We start from the raw sequence: 11,118 nt of genomic DNA on the forward strand, positions 1-11,118 counted from the left end.
TGATTACAATATACAGATTATATTACCTAGAGTTGAATATGTCCTTAACAGGCTGATTGTGCGAAAGATTCATTGTGATATACCAGTACTGGGGCCACAGTTAACTGCTGTTTAAATTCTTGTTCAATGCGACCAGATATAGCTGTCAACCATTCCACACAGCTTGTAAAATCAGGTTCTTATTGGTGGTCAACATGACAGTTAAGCACTAATAGGAAAACACACACGTACGCTCTGTCTGTTCAAACCGACAGGATTCTAATTTGCTGGTCTTTTGTTGGGGGGGTGTCAGGTGGATCATGGAGATTGTGGTTGGCGTTTTGTTACTTTTCAATGGGCGATAAACAGTCTGTATGGACTGATACAAAACACTGTTTCCCCTTCGTTCTCCATCCCGACTTCTCTCCTCTCGGCTGGCAAGTCTGGGATTGTTTTGCGCTGTCCAGTGAGGAAGGAAGCCAGTGTGAGAAAGTGCCTGTTTTTTTGGACTCAACAGGAATTGGCCTCATCACAAGCGGTTCCTTTTTTTGCTGCTCGAACAATGCAGTGGCGTCACACCCCTCTGCTGGACCTCAGTGTTTCACATGGAAAAATGTTCCCAGTATTCCGCTCCCAGGCTCAGGGTAAGGCTGAGGCAGGGGGAGGGGGGACTGATGAGCCAACACTTGTTACCAGAAGTACTGTATCTATGGAAACAAAAAAAAGTGCTCCAAAGCAAATTAGTTTGGAAAAGGGCTTGGTGGGGGGTTGCTGATGACAATACACCTCACTGGCTGGTCACGTTTTTATCTCGCAGCTCAGAAACAGGATATCACCTTGCTGTAACAAAGTGACCTGAAACTCAATAAACCAAATTCTGCAGAGCCACTCTTAAGAGCCTTTTCTTTCTCTCTCTCTCTCTCCCTTGCCCTCTCACTCTTTGCCTCCTAACACAAAAAAAATCATCCATTATTAATGTTCTGTCTGCATTCAATGGTAATTTACAAAAATGATAAAGCAGAATATGTACAGTCTGGAGCCTTTTAACCCTTACAGACGAGGGACAATTAACCTTGACTTGTTGTTAGTCTGAACATAATGGTTCAGACTATGACACTGCTGCAGCTGTAGTCAGCTGTAAAAGACTATTACTGTCCTCTTGCTTCAAAGTAATGGCACAGGTGCACTAGTGCTAGACTTCAGCTTAAGTACAGAATCATTACTTTAAAGCAGTTTCGCCCAAGTAATGCTTTTCACTGATGTGTTACAGGGCTTACAGTTAAATTACATGTTTGGGCTGCACTAAGGAACTCCACATGATGCCTTGAGAGAATGCCTGGCAAAGTATGCACTGCTTTCCCCAGCTACAACTTTACAGATTTATTATAGAAAGTGAGTCTATGAAGTCGGTCTAATTGCTACAGTACATGTGTCATGAGCCCTAGGGGGAAATCGAAACAGCGAAAAGGATTCCCAGACATCACTTCATATCTCTTATTTATAAAAGAAACAGGTTTCCAGGCAGCTGGAACTAGACCATAGAATACAGTGTGTAGTAAACAGCCCATAAGTTTCAAATAAAAACATGTGGAGACAGTATGATCATCAGCTTGGCTCGGCTAACTGGACCAATGGCCTTCCAGTTTCAGTTGTGTAATACCAGTGACAAGACGTCCGGAGGGCAGCTAATTAGGTAACCATCTTTTTATACACTCTGTGTAATATTCATAAGAAGTTGAGAGCCTAAATATGTCAGCATCAACATATCTAATGAATTTGCACTAAGACTTAAAGAGTCTCTATTTGTCCTTGGTTGTTATAATGCCAGTGACATTTGTAAAATTACATAAACATGCCGCTACCGCAACATCAACAAAAAATAATATTTCCTAAGTTTATGCACCAGTGTCATATGCTCGTGGAAGTTCCTACATGGAAATATGCACACTGTGCGAGCACAATGGAAAAATTATGTACAAATGCAAATAAGCGAGACAGAAGATCACTGAAGGCAGCACAGCAAGTGGGCAGCGCCATCAGACTGCTGTTAGGTTATGACAGATTTGACTTGGGTGCAGATTAAAAAAAACAAAACACTAATACTAAATCAAAAAGCCTGGATCTTTAAAAAAAAGATCAGATTTTAATAAAAAAGGGAAAGAAATGAAGGAAGAAAGCTACTGCCTCTTATGTTTTTGTCATTACTTCTTAAAATGAAATAGCAAGACACTTTTTGATTTCTCCTAAAATGCTACACATCTGAGTAGAGGCGCCCGGGAATGGGGTTTTAGTATCAAGTCAAAAGAGGAAACTAATGCACACTGTAAGGAAACATGCAGGGAAACATCCTCTAACTTTTTTGTTTTCCCTGTTTTCAACTTCTTTGACACAGTTTATACACTATCTGGAAAGAGAGTGCTGATTTTAGTTTTTATTGAGCATACAGCCCTAAAGCACAACTCCAAAGCCTCTCCATATGTACACTGTTGATTTTCAAACTTTAATACTGTGAAAAATCGATAGCCAAATCATATTAAAATAAGGTATATTCTTAGAAAATAGAATAATTAGAACTGTGATAGGACTAGACTGAAAAAAAACTCAAATCTTTACACATGGTTTCTCAACTCTAGCTCTTTGTGTCCAGAACCCAAGAGATTTTTTATCCCTGTTTAAATTCTCAATGGCTGAAAACAATGGAAAAGTACCGCACTGAACAATTCAAACCCTAATTGGATCAATTTAACCATTCTCCCAAGGTGTAGAGCTGTTTATAACTTTAACAGACATGGAACACCTGTTGGATTCTGATCCTTGAGACCAGATTTGAAAACTACTCTATCAGACCATTTTAAAAGTCATCTGAGAAATTTGTTACAATGCACAAACCAAATACTAGGTTTATAATCAATCCCAAATGGATTCACACAGTAAACAGAACTACTGAGGTTATGATACACATCTGTTTAAAGAACTCGAGAAGTCAAGAGTATATTATAGCATAAGAAATGGGATATTTACTTGATAAAACTTCCAACACATTCAAATTAAATCACACATCAAGTTAAATGATGAACATGGGTGTTACATAAAAAGCAAGTTTGTATTTATTTTGCTAGACTGCACACAAAGTACAAAATTGCAACAATCTGCAACAATATTTGTAATGTTTTGTACCATTTTAAAGAATGATAAAGTTCACCTTGAGTTAAACAGTAAACAATACAATGAGTCAGTGATGATCTATAAGCAATGAATGGAACAATAAACAGGATATTACACAGTGGCAAGCTGCATCCCTTATTTTGAGAACTGCGCACAAACGTAGCAAAGGAGACCAATCTCAGAATGAGAGATTAAATTTAAAAGCGAGTTCTCCTCATTAATCAAGTGGTAGATACGGGCCTGTTTCTTGTGAATAGTCTTTTCTCAATATTGTTCTCATCATTATGAGCTGTAATCTGTGTTTTTGTGCATCTGCAATATTGTTCTCACACAACACTTCCTCATAGTTTTACAAAGAAAAAACTGAAGGACAGGAGATATTATTATTATTATTTATTACACTAGCTTCAATAATGATATACTATAGCCCTCTGCATTATGTTTCAGCGGTGACAATAATATTTCCCAAAAATAATTGGCAGCCACAAAAAAAGCCAGTGATTCTTGAATAATTATATTACCATAGTGCAGTGAAAATAAAATAAACCACTTTAAAATATGCATTGAAATCCTTCCTTTTTAATGGTTTATTTGAACCAAGAGCACAAAATGCTATTGAAGAAGTAATTATTTTGTTCTCAATGACCTTACTACAGAAAACCCTACAGTATTTTGATATCTTTTAAATTACATCTTTGAATTGACATCTCTTAAAAAGAAATAACTGCAAGAGTAAACAGCAGTGTCTCATCTGGGGTTCACAACCACAACCTTCTAGTTGCAAGTCCAGAACACTTACTACAACACCCTTTTTTTGTTGTTTGTTTCTAGAAAGAAAAAAAGGATTTCGAATTCAGAACTGAAAATATACAACAAGGCTCCAGCAAAGCTACAATTTACACACAAAGGGCTTCCAGTGACTCCTGACTCAATGACTCAATGATTTGTCTATGAAAGAAGTGGGTCCCTACTGTTTTCCTCATGAACTCATGGTGCTGACCCAGAAAGCTCCCATCCCACTATCCCCTGTCATTGCTGAATGACAGGGCAATTGAAGTACTGCATTTCGACACAGATATTAACAAAGCTTTAGCAGTTTGAGCTAATACTGTATGTTATGTGAACTGTGGTTTTGTGCCCCATGTTTGTAACACCAAGATACCTGACGAAGTATTAACAGGCCTGTAGCAAAAGTATATTAAACTTGAGTTTGAGGAAAATACTGCACAACACTTCATATCCATCGTAGAGGCTATCCTAAACTGAAAAGGCTTCCTCTATCAGCATAAAGTCCCCATGCTCTACTTGTCTAATAAATCCCACTACTATATAAATAGCTCAGGAAAAGGGAAGTCTGAATTAAATGATGCAGCTTCTCTACGACAAAAGAAATCAATCACCGGAGGTCTGGATATTAATCTACTGCGCACGTATTCACAATATCTGTCTCATTCAGCATTTCTCATTGTAAATCATCAATAATGTATGAGAATGTTTCACTAGCTTAGAAGTTGAAGAAGAACCAATAAGCTAAATGTGACAATGCCTTAATGGTGATGCTCTGAATAAATACAGTACATACATTTAAAACTAGTTGATTCAGTAATTAGATCTAAATTATAAGCAGGCATTGTTTTGTTTTGTTTTGAGATATCTGAAATTCGTAAAAAAATATCCATCTATGACATCCTTTCAATACTTTCAATGAGTCAAGTTCATCCACTGGAATAACATAGTGAAAATATTACCTAAGTGCAGAGAAAACTTTAAAAGGGTTCTCATGAGATACCAAGACTAAATACCATAGATTAGCAGCACTGAATGGCCCTGTGGCACCGCATTCCCATACATCACCATGAAAAATAATTTCCCACCATCTAGTTGTATTATAAATGACATCTAATTTTGTTAAGACCCACAGACCTCAGTCGCTATTCCACCATTTTGCCTGTGTGCACTTTGCCCATTAATGCCCTGCAGAAAAAGTAAACCTATTATCTGGAGAGAAAGAAACATTCCCACCGTGGGGCACTGTGCTATAAAAGGTTTCCAATGTGTAGGCGCTTACACATTTTATTTTTCCAACCTAAAATTATTTTATTTTTCTGTCTATCTAGCTATCCATATTTTTGTCTTGGATGTTTACTTGGCCATTGAATCTGCCAGTGAATTGTGGAGCTAAATTACAATGCAACATATCATATTTCATATATCTAAGAGAGCACATCAGCCAATCATCTGAAATGAAATCATTAAATGTCCCTTGAATGAGTATCAGGTTGAATAAAATAAGAAAAATGGTCAACCTCAGCATATACAGTGTTAACACATTTACTAGGTGTGTCTTCCACCAGTTTTGCACCAAAGGAACTGCACATCACAGTTACTGCCCATGCAACCAACAACAGAAGAAAACACCATGCAACCATAAGGGTTTTTTTTAGTTTAAACCGTCTGAATTTTTTACTGATTTATCAACAATGACCAAAAGAAATAACGTGCAATATCATTGCCCAGGATCTCATATTTGAAATTATTTTATGACACAGAGGCAATCATCATAGTTAAATTTCAACTACACTTCAACTTCTCTGTTGCTGTTTGGGCATATTTTGCATTGACAAAATTGACAAGTCACAATTTCAGCAAAGGGCATGTCCACCCCTGGCAGGTATGACCTGTGTGTGCCTCACTGAACTAATCAGAGTTTGAATGTGACCCATGCTCTGATAAGCTCCTGCTCAAGTGCTGACAGGATTTTAGTTCTCTTCAAGAAGCATAAGTCTTGATGTCCCATGATCATTGATGTCCCAGTGATGCTTGGTGAGTTTATGAGTGCACTAAATCTCAATACATCTGATGTGGTGGTTAACTAGGTATCCTATTAAAGTTCAGCTTGAACGCATCTGAGCATAAGATGTGATGTCTGAAAAGGCCTGTGAACATACAATACTTTTGCATGTACACAACTCAAAGCAATGCTGACACTAATCTTGTAATCTTCAAGGGCTGTTTCTGCAGTTGCCTGAACAGACTAGAAGTGTCTGAAAAGATGCATCTTTCCGATGACACAATAATGGTTTCAAAACTGTCCACCATCTCCTTCTTAAAGTACAGTATCACATGTTCATTTGCTTGCTAGTATCTTCTGAGATCATAAGCAGTTGCTCTTCAAACAATAAAACATCTTTCAAAACACTGAGGAACCTGCCTGTAGGTGTCCTAGGATTGGACTCCTCTCCTCTTCAATCTGTCACTGGGCTCAGACATTTTTTCTACCATTAAAGATCTGTAATCAAAATGCAAAAGTTAACCTCATAATTGTATAATGTAATTTGATCTGCTGCATATTAACCATGTCACTTGGGATCTCTGAAAATGCTTGTCCTAGCTATGCACAAGACTGTGTACGAAAACACGTCTACCTGTATAGTTTTGTTTGCTCAAGAGTTCAGAAGTAGAAAATGGAAAATATACCACCACCTTCCAGTCATGGAAATTGCAGGTTAGACTGTTTAAAAGCCATGCACCAACCCCCTCTCCTGTCTCTTTCCCTGATGTACACAACCGTGCTCCACTTTCCTGTCCTGAAGGAACCAAAATGCAAAATTCACAGGCTTCCCAGGGCTAGTGTCAGCCGTGAGCCACTGTTCTGGGCACATTCCCAGCCATCATGTGACCCTCACAACCGCCTGTAAGCAGGAGATAACGAGCCATGTTTCAGTAGCTAGACCCACTCTCAAGAGCTCAGGTCAGCTCTCGGACAGAGAGGATGGTGCTTTTCAAAGCCTAATCCCAGCCAACATGCTTTTGTGTAGCACAGCGAGAGGCCGAGCTCAGAAAAGATGGACAATCCCTTAAAGTGCCAGCCCCCTTGGCAACTGTTTGATTGTTTTACACACAAAAAATATGAACAATGTACCAGGGCTGTATTTTTCTTTTAAATTTTCTGATATACGACATTGCCAAAAAAGTTAAACCACATCAACATTAACCTGTTTCTAAAAGACACCAATTAAACAAAATATATGTGGCTGCCTGACTGATGCATACAATGTCTGGAACAGGTACTGCTAGTTTCTGATGAATAACAGTTCTTTTAGAGGTACATCTTTGATGTTCAAGATGAAACAACTTTAGGAGTCTATACAGTCCAAAATTTAGTCGTTTTAAACCTGTTCTGCTATTTCAAGCAAAGAACAAATCTGTTTTATCTAAACACAGGTGGCTGATTTTTTAATTGAACTATTTTTAGATATTTTAAAATGACTAATTGTGAGAGAGATACAGAACAGAGCAAATAAATCTTGGCTTATTGCATCATATAGGAAAACTATGAGAACCCTGGGAGAACATACAAACTCCACACAGACAGTACCTCAGTTCCACCATACCACCCAGATCTCTCTATGTTTGGTTTATTTTGGAAACTATTTGAAAGTTTCAATTTCAGAACCTTTCGGAGATGAAATGTATATGTATGTCACACTTCCTCAATGACCGCCAGATGGAGAAAATAAAATAAAAGTGAACATTGTTCTCAACGTTAGCTAGGAGACTAGGGGGATAAAAGAGTATATACAGAATGAATACACGAGGCTGGAAAAACAATACTCTGAAGCAATGGAAAAGCACAAAACAATGGCTCTTCCCTCACAGTTGAGAAAGATCTGGTTCCCACATTGATTTCACCCTACAAGATGCCTTCCTGTGGGGCGTATTAAAAGAGAAGTGCTCTAGAGGGCCAGTTCCATGCAATTGTGAAAGCAAACACAGAAGCTGTCAACACCTCTCATGAACATCACTGAACACATGGGCTCCTGGGCATGTGTTTATATGTATTCCGCCATGCAGTTAAGCCAGCTGTTTTTAAAGCCATTACCAACTATCTTCAAAGTCACATAGACTTCCGTGCACTTCTACAGCAGGTGCAATGCAAAAAAAAAATAATAAAGTAAATAAGCAACACACTGCCAGAGCTTTTTAAAAGAGAGAGTCGTGTGTTCATGTTAAATTGCTTGAGCATTTCACGGTGTGTATAAATAAATAGGAGAGTGTTTGGGGATAAAATAAGGACAATCAAACCTATACATGGAAAACTACGCATCTTAACTTTTTAAACGGTTTTGTGGAGGTACTACAAACATTCCATTTCACTCCAGTTTCAGTAAATATTGAGTAAATAAAATTCCATGGCTCCCATATGCTCAAGATTTACCGTACAAAATAGATTCAGGCCACAAATCTAGTTGTTCTAATCTGAGTCTGCAGCAGTCACAGCAGCACAGCCAGAGACTGCAGGGCGTAGTACAGACAGAGGTTAATACAGTGAAGTACTAATTTAGCTGAGATCTTTGATATGAGATGTGGATGTGAGGCATCCAAGACTTTTTCCTGTTCACACATTTCTCTGCAGGACTGAGCAAAGTAGCACGTGCAACACTTTGAAGGGACATGTGGAAAATATCATTCAGTGGTTTATCCTGGACTTCCACTGCCCTTTCATCAGTGTACTCTTTTGTTTTATCAGGTGCTTTGGTGTAACGCCCTTCAAGTATGCTCTTTTTTCATTTATACTTTTCAGTCCAGAGCTGACTTCATTTTAAACTGCTCATTCATACTTAGATATAGGGTGTTAGAAATGGAGAGTTGCACAGTTTTGTGCAACAGTTTGTGTTGGTAAATGTTAAAAAAATGTTTTATTGGGTCTTACATAATATAGTAATAGGAATATGACACCTGAAGAAGGCTCCACAGCCAAAACGTTGTGTTCCTTTTATTCCCTTTTCAGCATGGAATAAACCTTTACTTGTTCCTTTGCAGCCTATGCATGCTGACACAGCAACCTACTTCAATTAATATTGCAATATACCGTATAGCAATATAATAATTGTTTGCAGTGCATTTACGATCATGGTCATGTTGTAAAAATGAATTATATTATGATTTAGTGGTTTTCAGGTAGAATCTCTTACACAGTAGATATCCTTTGTCCTCTTGCTTACAACATTCCATCCCCAAAGCAGAGACCCAGACACATGCTTGTGTTATACAGCTGATTGTGGACATTTCCCTTTACAACAATCACCTCCAGATACACTGACAATGCTTGTATCAAATTTATTTGGCCCTCTCAAATATATATTTATTTATATAATATTATATATAAATACAGTATTTTAAATGCACTGTTCCAATATTCAGTGTTCTTGAAAATGTCATCTATTTAAATGATTTAGATGTGGAGCCTAGTGAGGTGCTTGAGAGAAAGAGACATGCTACATTGAAGGAAGTCTGTAGCCTTTCTTGTAAAGCATTACAAATAACTTCCAGTTTTCTGGAAAGGCTGACAGGCAGAAAAAAACACACATTCAATTTGGCCTTTGAAATTCTCTGCAAGTTCAGGCTGTGAAACCTGCAACTATAAGAATTGTGAATGTGAGAGTTAAAAACTGCACAAAAATATTTTAAAAAGAAAATTGAAAGAAATATTAAGTTTGCTTCCTTATGTTCTGATATTTCAAATAAAAAATATATCAGTTAAATAAAGACCACTATCCCCTGCTGTTACATTTAGGGACCTATCCAGTTATTCTTGCATATTCTCCTCAAAAGCAAACTATAATCCATTATTTGAAAAGCCCAGGCAATTAAGTGTGTAAGACTCTGTAACTGCCCTAAGAGATATGGGGAAGGCAATGTGGTTTTTGTTACTTTGTAATATGTGGATGCCAAAGAAAAAAATAAAAACATAAATTTTATATATCCTTAGGAAAAAATGTTTTCCTAAGAGTTATCAAGAGTGATTCTTTCATGGGGTTCACTAAAAATACATTACATGATCTTTGTGAGAAACAACATTGCACATTTGCTCACTGTCTAATGCTTAACATGGAGGATTAGACAGATACAGTACCAGTCATGCTGCCCATTTTCACCTTGTTTTAAAATCTGCTTCTTATAAACATTTACACTCACAACACTGATAAACCTACCCACATGGCAGCTGCTCAGAAGGAAAATTCTAGATAAAGTCAGATAAACCAGGGATAGCACAGGCCCTTTTTTTCAAAAAGTCTTCATCCTGAAAGAGAGCCACCATATATTATAAATGTAACAAATTGACTAACAGTGCATTTCTTGACAGCAACTTGGAAGCCTGAAAATCCATTTATTGCATAGGAAGGTTTGCCAACAGATCCCAGAAAGCAGATAAGTTTGATTTAAGGTTGAAAAAAGTAATGAAGAATTCGTTTCTACTAATAATACATTGGTCTTTTATGATTAATATCACTAAATGGCAATGGAACTACACCATATATCTCTTATCTTTGTTTAAACTGCTGTCAACTTGTTAATTTCCAACAAAATATTTTGTTGGCCTCTCCACTGCCTTGAAATAATCTTTCCTGTTTAACCCCAACATCATCATTAACATTTTCAAATGGTTTTACCTAACTAGTACCTAATGCTGTGTAGTGCAGTCACTCCAATATTACATAAGAGCTTGATTGCACTGTTGTTAAGAATTGAAAGAAAAGTGACAGTAATGCATGAGACATGATGACAATTTGCAATCAGCACTGTTTGTTTACATACATTCATGGTATTTCAGCTGTTCAGATGAAAAATGTTTTTTAGAGTTAGAGGCTCTGGACTCAGAAATGGAAGGTTGTGGAATTATACCTTGTGTGGAAACTGGTTGTACTCTAGAGCATGGTATTTTACTTATTAAAATCCTACTATATAAGTGGACAAAAGTGATTTGGTTTCCATAAAAATGCATCATTAAAATGAGTGGGTAATTGGGTCAGCATGCGTGGGCTGCAAAGGAACAAGTAAAGGTTTATTCCTTGCTGAAAAGAAAGGAGACAACATTTTGTCTATGGAGCCTTCTTCAGGTGTGAACCTGAGGTGAGTCACCTGAAGAAGGCTCCACAGCCAAAATGCTTTTGTCTCTTTTCTTCTCAATCA

This window comes from Lepisosteus oculatus, chromosome 8 (assembly GCF_040954835.1).
Source record: "Lepisosteus oculatus isolate fLepOcu1 chromosome 8, fLepOcu1.hap2, whole genome shotgun sequence".
Classification (NCBI taxonomy): domain Eukaryota; kingdom Metazoa; phylum Chordata; class Actinopteri; order Semionotiformes; family Lepisosteidae; genus Lepisosteus; species Lepisosteus oculatus.